We start from the raw sequence: 11,193 nt of genomic DNA, 5'->3' as shown, positions 1-11,193 counted from the left end.
GAATATAGGCTAAATGAAGAATTTAAGGAGGGGCCAAGGAATGATGGGCCACACATGATGAAGAGAGCCCCCAAGTCTACCCTTGCTCTTGTGAAAATATTTTCCTGTCTAAGATGCCAGAGTAAAAGCAGTAACTTCCTTAAGCTCTCCCCAAAACCCTTCCAAACACCTGTAAAAAATGGCTCTAAATGTATTGTAGAGAAGCAGAACCAAAAGACAGAATGAAACAAATTTCCAGCCCAAGACAATCTGGATGGTTGATTGGAAAGGTCTATTGTGTCAGGCTAGAAGAGAGTCACACTTCAGAATGGGTGTGTAGGCAAAGACCAGGCCTCAGCAAACCTAGAGCAGGCCTTAGGGGACTGAATCATGGGCAGCTGTGGTGGTTTCCAGACTTCTCAACCACAAATACCAAAGACAACTTAGAAGGTCAGTAGGAACGGTTTGTGGCCATGGTGAAAGAGAAGCTTGATCTCAGCCCCAGTCCCAGTGCAGCCTTGGGGTAGTGGCTGCTTCTGGAGTATTTGGCTCATAGACAGAGGGGGAAGTCAAGTAGGCTAATCACAGGGGGATTGCAGTGATCTCTATGCTGGTGCTGTGGCAGGAATCTCTTGCTTTGCCCTTGCTCAGATCTGTGTCACAGTTCTGGGTGGCAGTCCTGGGGCGAGCAGGAGCGCTGGCTTGGTAGAGCTTATAGTGGTGGTAGAGAAGGAATCCTCCTCACAGTTCCAAGCCAGGAAAGGGTGCTTGTCGTCATTCATAGACTAGAGCTCAGGCTAGGAAAGGAGTGACCATCTCACCCCTTATCATACCACCTTGGAAGAACTGAAAATTTATACGTTCATGGAAGTATCTCTGAAAACAGCTGCACAAAACCCCTGAAGCTTGGGACAGTACATTCTCCACACTGGAAGCAGACCCCTACCTTAACAAATAGTTTAAAACTCAAGTAATTAGCTTAGAACATAAGCAAACTCTGCAAAAAAAAAAAAGTCAGACCATGGAATCTTCCTTTGGTGACAAAGAAGATCAAAACATACAACCAGAAGAAGGCAACAAAATCAAAGGTCCTACATCTAAAGCCTCCAAGAAAAATATGAATCAGTCTCAGACCATGAAAGAGCTCAAAAGGGATTTTGAGAACAAGTAAGAGAAGTAGAGGAAAAACTGGGAAAAGAAATGAGAGTGATGCAAGAAAATCATGAGAAAACAAGTCGACAGATTGCTAAAGAACACCCCCAAAAATACAGAAGAAAATAACACCTCAAAAAATAGCCTAACCCAAATGGCAAAAGAGGCCCAAAAAGCCAATGAGCAGAAGAATGACTTAAAAAGCAGAATTGGCCAAATGAGAAAAGAAGTCCAAAAGCTTGCTGAAGAAAATACTTCCTTAAAAATTAGAATGGAGCAAATGGAAGCTAGTGACTTTTTTGAGAAATCAAGACATTATAAAACAAAACCAAAAGAATGAAAAAAAGAAGATAATGTGAGATATCTCATTAGAAAAACAACTGACCTGGAAAATAGATGCAGGGGAGATAATTTTAAAATTATTGGACTATCTGAAAGCCATGATCAAAAAAAAAAAAAAGCTTAGCATCATCTTTCAAGAAATTATCAAGGAAAACTGCCATGATATTCCAGAACTGGAGGGTAAAATAGACATGGAAAGAATCCACCAGTCACCTCCTGAAAGAGATTCCCAAAGGAAAACACCTAGGAATACTGAAGCCAAATTCCAGAGTTCCCAGGTCAAGGAGAAAATATTGCAAGCTGCCAGAAAGAAACAATTCAAATATTGTGAAAACACAATCAAGATAACACAAGATTTAGCAGCCTCTACCTTAAGGGACTGGAGGGCTTGGAATATGATATTCCAGCATTCAAAGGAGATGGGATTACAGCCAAGAATCACCTACCCAGCAAAACAGAGTATAATCCTTCAGGGGGGGAAATGGTCATTCAGTGAAATAGAGGACTTTCAAGCATTCTTGATGAAAAGCCCAGAGCTGGATAGAAAATTTGACTTTCAAACATAAGACCCAAGAAATGCATGAAGAGGTAAACCACAAAGAGAAATCATAAGAGACTTGTTGAGGTTGAACTGTTAACATTCCTGCACAGAAAGATGATATTTATAACTTATGAGACATTTGTCAGTATTAGGATAGTTGGAGGGGAAAAAATTATATAGAGATAGATATAGATAGATAGATAGATAGATAGATAGATAGATAGATAGATAGATAGACAGATAGACAGACAGACATATAGAGGGCACAGGATGAGTTGAAGATGAAGGGGTGATATCTGGAGAATAAAATTCAGGTGTGAGAGAGGATTATACTGAGAGAAAGAGAAGTGGAAAGGTAGAATGGGGCAAATTATCTCACACAAAACATATACGAAAAGGCTTTTACAGTGGAGGAGAAATGGGGAAAGGTTAGAGGGAATGAGTGAATCTTATTCTCTTCAGATTTGGCTTAAGGAGGGAATAACATACACACTCAATTGGGTATGGAAATGTATCTTACCCTACAAGAAAATAGAAGGGAAGGGGATAACAGAGGCGGGGATGATTGAAAAGAGGGCAGATTGGGGGAAGGGGTAATCAGAAGCAAACACTACAGAGGAGGAAAAGGTTAAAAAAGAGAATAGAATAAACGGTGTGTGGGATAAGATGAAGCGAAATATAGTTAGTTTTTCACAACATGATTGCTATGTTTTGCATGACTATGCATGTATAACCTGTATCGAGTTGCTTGTTTTCTCAATGAGGGTGGGTGGGGAGGAAGGAAGGGAGAGAATTTGGAACCCAAAGTTTTAAAAACAAATGTTAAAAATTGTTTTCACATGCAACTGGGAAATAAGATATATAGGCAATGGGGTATAGAAATATATCCTGCCCTATAGAAAAATAGAAGGGGAAGGGAATAAACAAAGGGGGAAGAGATAGAAGGGAGGGAAGATTAAGGGAAAAGGTATTCATAATGCATGCCCTCTTGGGGTGGGGGAAAGGACAAGATGGGGAGAAAATTTGGGACTCAAAATCTTGTGGAAGTGAATATTGAAAACTAAAAATAAATAATTTTTTTAAAGGGACATTAGCACATCCCTTCATTACCCTAAAATAAAATAAAAAATACTTTCTGTGTGGTCAGTGGGTAGAAGTTATTGTGCCCAGTTGAATTCGTTTGTTTGTCTCAGACTAGAGAAACAAACAAAAAGATTCTTTTTATTTTTCTAATTATATTAAACCTAGATACATAACCAGACATCAAAATGAAAGCATTTTTGTAGCCCAAAAGAGCACAATAAGAATGTTGTAAATGAGTATGTGTATTTCCATTTCTTACTTTTTGCTCCTTTAAATATGTAAAAAAACATATATATATATATATATATATATATATATATACATATATATATATATATTATATATATGCACACACATGCACACACACATATACACACATACATACATACATACATACATACACACACACACTCACACAGACACACACATGTATTTGTAAAACTTCCCTCTGTTACTTGCAAAACTGCCCTGATGCATGTTCCTCCTTCTGGACATTCTCTTGTTCTCTTCTACACCTTTAAAAAAATGTATGAATGTACACTTTTTTAACATTACTATTTTTACTACCCTTGCCTATATCCCAGTCCCTCCCCCCATTAAAAAAAAAAGGAATGAGGTTCAGGAAAATGAATCCAGGTAATAGTCATGCTCACAAATATATACATCTGCTCTTGTGTCCATTACTTTTCAATAAAGAATTGGATTCAATATTTCATCAGCAGTCCTCTGAAAACATGTTTTGTCATTGCATTGTTCAGAGTTCTTAAGATTTTTGAAGTTGGGGGGGTGGAGCAAAGATGGCAGAGTGAAAGCAGCAACTTGCTTGAGCTCTCCCCAAAACCCCTCCAAATACCTATAAAAATGGCTCTAAACATATTCTAAGGCAGCTGAACCCAGAAAAAGATAGAGTGAAAAAAATTTCCAGCCCAAGACAACCTGGATGACTGATCAGAAAGGTATATCTCACTGGGCTAGGAGCAGAGTGCAGCACAGCATGGACACAGAAGCCTCAGCAAACCTGGAGCAAGCCTCAGAGGACTAATTGTGGCCAGCTGTGGCAGTTTCCAGACCCCCCCTCAATCCATGTATGCCAAAGACAACTTAGAAGGTCAGTGGGAAAAGTCTGTTTCTGCAGTGCTGAGAGAGGAAAGTGGGGTCTCAGCTCCATTCCCCAAGAGCTTGGGCCTGGGGTGGGCAGCTGCTTCCCAAGCTTCTGGCCCACAAACTGAGGGGGAATCGAGTAGCTGATCAGAGCGGGATTGCAGGGATCTCTCTGCTGGTGCTGAGGCAGGAATCTGTTGCTTTGCCCATGTTTGGATCTGGATCACAGTTCTGGACGAGGGTCCTGGGATGAGGAGGAGCTCTGGCATAGTGGCTGTGGACAGGAAACCTTCCTCACAGTTCCAGAGCAGAAAGCAGTGCTTGTGGTCACAGCACAGGCCAAGAAAGGAGAAAACACCTCACCCCTTATCATACCACCTTGCAAGAATTGAAAATTTATGGGTCCCTACAAGCATCTCTGAAAACAGCTATATAAACCCACAAAGCTTGGGACAGTGCATTCTCCACATTGGAAGCAGACTCTTACCTTAACAAAGATTTAAAACTCAAGTAATTGGCCGGGATCATGAGCAAGCCGAAAAAGAGTCAGACTATTATCTTACTTTGGTGAAAAGAAGATCAAAATATACAACCAGAAGAAGACAACAAAGTCAAAGCTCCTACATCCAAAGCCTCCAAGAAAAATATGAATCAGTCTCAGGCCTTGGAAGAGCTCAAAAGGGATTTTGAGAAGCAAGTAAGAGAAGTAGAGGAAAAACTGGGAAGAGAAATGAGAGTGATGCAAGAAAATCATGAAAAACAAGTCAACAGCTTGCTAAAGGAGACCCAAAAAATACTGAAGAAAATAACACCTTAAAAAACAGCCTAACCCAAATGGCAAAAGAGGTCCAAAAAGCCAATGAGGAGAAAATGCCCTAAAAAGAAAAATTGGCCAAATGGAAAAGGAAGTCCAAAAGATTACTGAAGAAAATACTTCCTTAAAAATTAGAATAGAGCAATTGGAAGATAGTGACTTTATGAGAAATCAAGACACTGTAAAACAAATCCAAAAGAATGAAAAATTAGAAAACAATGTGAAATATCTCATTGGAAAAACAACTGACCTGGAAAATAGATCCAGGAGAGAGAATTTAAAAATTATTGGACTATCTGAAAGCCATGATCAAAAAAAGAGCCTAGACATCATCTTTCAAGAAATTATCAAGGAAAACTGCCCTGATATATTAGAACCAGAGGGCAAAATAGAAATTGAAAGAATCCACAGATCTCCTCCTGAAAGAGATCCCCAAAGGAAAACTCCTAGGAATATTGTAGCCAAATTCCAGAGTTCCCAGGTCAAGGAGAAAATATTACAAGCTGCCAGAAGGAAACAATTCAAGTACTGTGGAAACACAATCAGGATAACACAAGATTTAGCAGCTTCTACATTAAAGGACCGCAGGGCATGGAATATAATATTCCGGAGGGCAAAGGAGATAGGATTACAACCAAGAATCACCTACCCAGCAAAACTGAGTATAATCCTTCAGGGGAAAAAATGGTCATTCAGTGAAATAGAGGACTTTCAAGCATTCCTGATGAAAAGACCAGAGCTAAACAGAAAATTTGACTTTCAAATACAGGACTCAGTGGAACATGAAGAGGTAAACAGGAAAGAGAAATCATAAGAGACTTATTAAGATTGAACTGTTTACATTCCTGCATGGAAAGATGATATTTGTAACTCATGAGAACTTTGTCAGTATTAGGGTAGTTGAAGGAAAAAAATTGTATGTATGTATATATAGATAGATAGAGGGCACAGGGTGAGTTGAAGATTAAGGGGTCATATCTGGAGAATAAAATTAAGGGATGAGAGAGGATGATATTCGGAGAAGAAAGGGAGAGGTAGAATGGGGTAAATTATCTCACAAAAAAAAAGCAGAAAAGAAAAGTCTCTCACAGTGGAGGGGAAACAGGGGAAGGTGAGAGGGAATGAGGAATCTTATTCTCATAGGATTTGGCTTAAGGAGAGAATAACATACACATTCAATTGGGTATGGAAATCTGTCTTACCCTACAGGAAAATAGGGAGAAGGGACAAGAGAGCAGGGGATGATAGAGAGGAGGGCAGATTGGAGAAAGGGTAATCAGCAAATACTTCTGAGAGGCAGGGTCAAAAGAAAGAATAGAATAAATGGGAGGGCAGGATATGATTAAGGGAAATAGGGTTAGTTTTTCACAACATGTATACTAAGGAAGTGTTTTGCATGACTGCACATGTACAACCTATATTGAGTCGCTTGCCTTTTCAATGAGGGTGGGTGGGGAGGGAGGAAGGGAGAAAATTTGGAACTCAAAGTTTTAAAAACACATGTTTTAAAAAAAATGTTTTCACATGCAACTGGGAAATAAGAAATACGGGAAATTGGGTACAGAAGTCTATCCTTCTCTACAGAAAAATAGAAGGAGAAGGGGATAAGAGAAGGGAAGGGGGAGAGATAGAAGAGAAGTCAGACTAGGGGAAGGGGTATCAGAATGCATGCCATCTTGGGGTGGGGGGGTGAGAAATTTGGAACTCAAAAACTTGTGGAAGTGAATATTGAAAACTAAAACATAAATAAATTTATAAAAAAAGAAATAGAAAAAGGCTCCTACAGTGGAGGGGAAACTGGGGAAGGTGAGAGGGAATGAGCGAATCTTATTCTCACAGGATTTGGCTTAAGGAGGGAATAACATACACATTCAATTGGGTATGGAAATCTGTCTTACCCTACAGGAAAATGGGAGGGAAGGGACAGAAAAGGAGGGGGATGATAGAGAGGAGGGCAGATTGGGAAAGGGAGTAATCAGAAGCAAATACTTTTGGGGAGGGACAGGGTCAAAAGAAAGAATAGAATAAATGGGGGCAGGATAGATTAAGGAAATAGAGTTAGTTTTTCACATGTCTACTATGGTAGTGTTTTGCATAACTGCACATGTATAACCTATATTGAGTTGCTTGCCTTTTCAATAAGGGTGGGTGGGGAGGGAGGAAGACAGAAAATTTGAAACCTAAAGTTTTAAAAACATATGTTAAAAAAAATGTTTCACATGCTACTGGAAATAAAAAATAGAGAAATGGGTACAGAAGTCTGTCCTGCCCTACAGGAAAATAAAAGGGGAAGTGATAAGAGAAGGGGGAAGAGATAGAAGAGGCAGACTAGGAGAAGGGATATTCAGAATGCATGCCATCTTGGGTGGGGGGAGAGGTGAGATGAGGTGAAAATTTGGAAATCAAAATCTTGTGGAAGTAAATATTGAAAACTGAAAATAAATAAATGTATTAAAAAAAGATTTTTGAAGTTGTTTTTGTTTGCAATATTGTTTTCCTTGCATAAGTTATTCTCTTGGTCCTACTTCCTTCACTCTGCATCAATTCATATTACCCAGGATTCTCTGAGATCATTCATTTGCATTTTAATATGATGCAATATCATTGCATCATTTTCATTTGCCACAATTGATGCAGCCAGTCCCCAATTGTCTAAAGGACAGTGTGGACACCTTCTTAGATTCTTGTTCTTTTCTTCTGTTTCTCTTTTAATCCCCTCTTTAAGATTTGGAGATTAGGCTTGCTATTCAATATTTCCTCCTTGCTCTGATCCTCCTTCTTAACCAACTCCAATTAAGTTACCTGCATAGAAGTGAAAAATTGAACCCAAGAGATCTGAGACCCTGAGAAGTGGGGGGGGGCATAGAGAAGAAAAAAAGAAGGGCCAAGGTCAGAGCCCTGAGGAGGTGGAAGGATTATCTGGCAGAGTAAAATATCTAGAAAAATAATCCAACACTTGTTGAGAGAGAGGACCATAGAGAATATGAGAAGAACATAGAACCATAACACACTGTTCCTAAGAGGTTCAAAACAGAAATGAAAATTACAAGGGGAAGATGTATGATCTCCATAGGAAAATATAATAACAGGAGACACACAAACATAGATCACATTTTCTAACCAATGAATGCAAACAGTGTTTACAGAGAATGGTCATACAGAAAAAAGAAAGAAAGAAAGAAAGAAAAAAGGAAAGAAAGAAAGAAAGAAAGAAAGAAAGAAAGAAAGAAAGAAAGAAAGAAACTAACAGGTAAGAATGTAGGTTAGTTTGTTGTCATCTTTCATTCTCAAAGAGGACCAAAATGACATCACTGTGATAAAGTTTAAGTGTATCCGACTGTGGCTTATCAGATCAATGTGAGTTTGGAATGCTCTACCATGGTCAGGCACAAATAGTCCATGTGAACATTTGGAGTGGACTCTAAATTTGTGCATCCTGTGCTTGCTCTGAGCTATTTCAATTCTGCTTTGCTCATAGAGCACAGCACTTTCTCTGATGAGGGCTCACCATGCTGAGTGGTCCTGTGCCAGTGTCTCCCATGTCCACAAATAATTCCAAATTCTTAAGGACACTTCAGAGTGTCCTTGTTTTACTTCTTCTGACCACCATGTGAGCACTTGCCCTGTGTGAGTTCTCCATAAAATAGTCTTTTTGGCAAGTGTGCATTTTGCAATCGAACATGGCCAGCCCATTGGAATTGTGGTCTCTGAAGCAGTTTGAATGCTTGGCAATTCAGCTCAAGAAAAGACCTCAGGGTCTGGTATCTTATCCTGCCAGGTGGTCTTCAGAATCTTCCTAAGACAATTCAAATGGAAGTGATACAGTTTCCTGGCTTGGTGCTGGTATTACTGTCCAGGTTTCACAAGCATACGACAATGAAGTCAGTGCAACAGCTCTGTAGACCTTCAGTTTGGTAGTCAGTCTAATATCTCTTTTCTCCCATACTTTCCTTCAGAGCCTTCCAAACACTGAGCTAGCTCCGGCAATGTGTGCATCGATATCATCATCAATGTGTACATCACTGGAAAGTAGACTACCAAGGTAAGTTAACTTATCCACAGCATTCAAAACTTCTCCATTTGCTGTAATCAATGGTTCCACATATGGATGGTGTGGTGCTGGCTGATGAAGCACCTGTGTTTTCTTGATGTTAATTCTTAGGCCAAAATTAGCACAAGCATAAGAGAACTGATCTACTTTGTTGTATATTGGCTTCAGGGACTGCATTGAGTGCACCATCATCTGCAAGCAGAAAATCATGTACCAACAGTTCCTCCACTTTGGTAGTATTTAATGCCACATAGGAACTATAAATCTCATTAACTCCCTATGCCAGGGGAATCTACAACTTTGGCAGCTGGCCTTAATAACCTTGATCTTTTTAGAAAATAGTATAAAGCAAAAGAAACAAATTCTGGAGCATTAAACTTTTCCCAATTAAATATTAATCTCATTGAGACCATAACTGGAGTTTTTGTTGGTCCCATGTGGCCTAAATACAGTGAGTTGGGTACCTCTGGTACAAAGTATAATGGTAAAGCAGAATTTCAGAGTTATTTTAATTGGCATTTCTTTTATTTTTAATGATCTGGAGCAATTTTTAACATGGTTGTTGATGGTTTTATATTTCTTTAAGAACCTCACATTCACATACTTTACCATTTTTCTGTTACGAAATGACTCTTATATATATGTTTCTGTCAATTACCCATACAACTTGGGTGTCAGCCCCTTATTACAGAAACTTAATACAAAAATTATTTTTCCCCAACTGTAAACTGGTTTCCTTCTATTTTTAACAGAATTGATTTGGTCTGGACCAGGGGTGGGGAACCTATGGCCTTAAAGTCACATGTGGCCTTCTAAATCCTTTAGTGTGGCCTTTTGACTGAATCCAAAATTTGTTCTGTAAAATTTGGATTCAGTCAAAAGGCCACACTGTAGGATTTATAAGACCACATGTGGCCTTACCGTGAAAGATTCCGCACCTCTGGCTGCACAAGCCTTTTGAATTGCCCTGGTGAACAGCCTCTCCCTATACTAGAGTGCTCCTGTCCAGATTCCTTGCCTACTATCTACTGACCTCAATGTTTGCCTCTCAATTCTGACTTGGATTGTGAGGTTTTTATGCCCTAGTACATGGTCAATTTTTGTGTATGTGCCATGTACCACTGAGAAAAAAGTATATTCCTTTCTATTCCCATTCAGTTTTCTCCAGAGGTCTACCATATTTAACTTTTCTAAAATTCTATTCACCTCCTTAACTTCTTTCTTGTCTATTTTGTGGTTAGATTTATCTAGTTCAGAAAGGATGAGGTTGAGGTCCTCCAGTAGTATAGTTTTGCTATCTATTTCTTCCTGTAACTCCCTGAACTTCTCTTCTAAGAATCTGGATGCTATACCACTTGGTGCATATATGTTTAGTAATGATATTTCTTCATTGTCTATGATGCTTTTTAGCAGGATGTGGTTTCCTTCCTTATCTCTTTCGATAAGATCTATTTTTGCTCTTGCTTTGTCTGGGATCAGGATTGCTAACTCTGTTGTGGTTTTTTTTTTTTTACTTCAGGTGAAGCATAATATATTCTACTGCAGCCTTTTAACTTTACCCTGTGTGTGTCCCTCTGTTTCAAATGTGTTTCCTGTAAATAATATATTGTAGGATTATGGGTTTTTAAGCCATTCTGTTATCTGCTTCTGTTTTAAGGGAGAGTTCATTCCACTCACATTCAGAGTTATGATTACTATCTGTGTCTTTCTTTCCATCCAATTTCCCCTTTGTTTATGCTTTTCTTTCTCCTTTCTCCATTTCCCTCCTCACTAGTGTTTTGCTTTTGATCACCACCTCCCTCAGTCTCACCTCTCTTCGATCAGCACCCCCCTTTTCTTCCCCTTTACCTTGACTACTTCTTCCCTCCCTTCTATCCTCCCTCCCTTTTCCCCTTTGCTTTGTACTGCCTATAGGGCAAGTTAGATTTCTATACCTAACCAATTATGTTATTCCCTCCTTGAGCCAAATCTGATGAGAGTAAGGTTCAAACAATGCTCATCTCCCTCCCTTCTTTCCCTCTACTGTACTAAGTTTTTGTGTCTTTTCCTGTAATGTAATTTTCCCTTGTCTGCCTCCTCCTTTCCTTTTCTCCCAGTATAATCTCTTAGTTAGATCAGATTAATCCACTT

This window comes from Phascolarctos cinereus, unplaced genomic scaffold (assembly GCF_003287225.1).
Source record: "Phascolarctos cinereus isolate Bilbo 61053 unplaced genomic scaffold, phaCin_HiC Scaffold_726;HRSCAF=1367, whole genome shotgun sequence".
NCBI lineage: Eukaryota > Metazoa > Chordata > Mammalia > Diprotodontia > Phascolarctidae > Phascolarctos > Phascolarctos cinereus.
Note: the sequence above shows the minus strand (reverse complement) of the source record.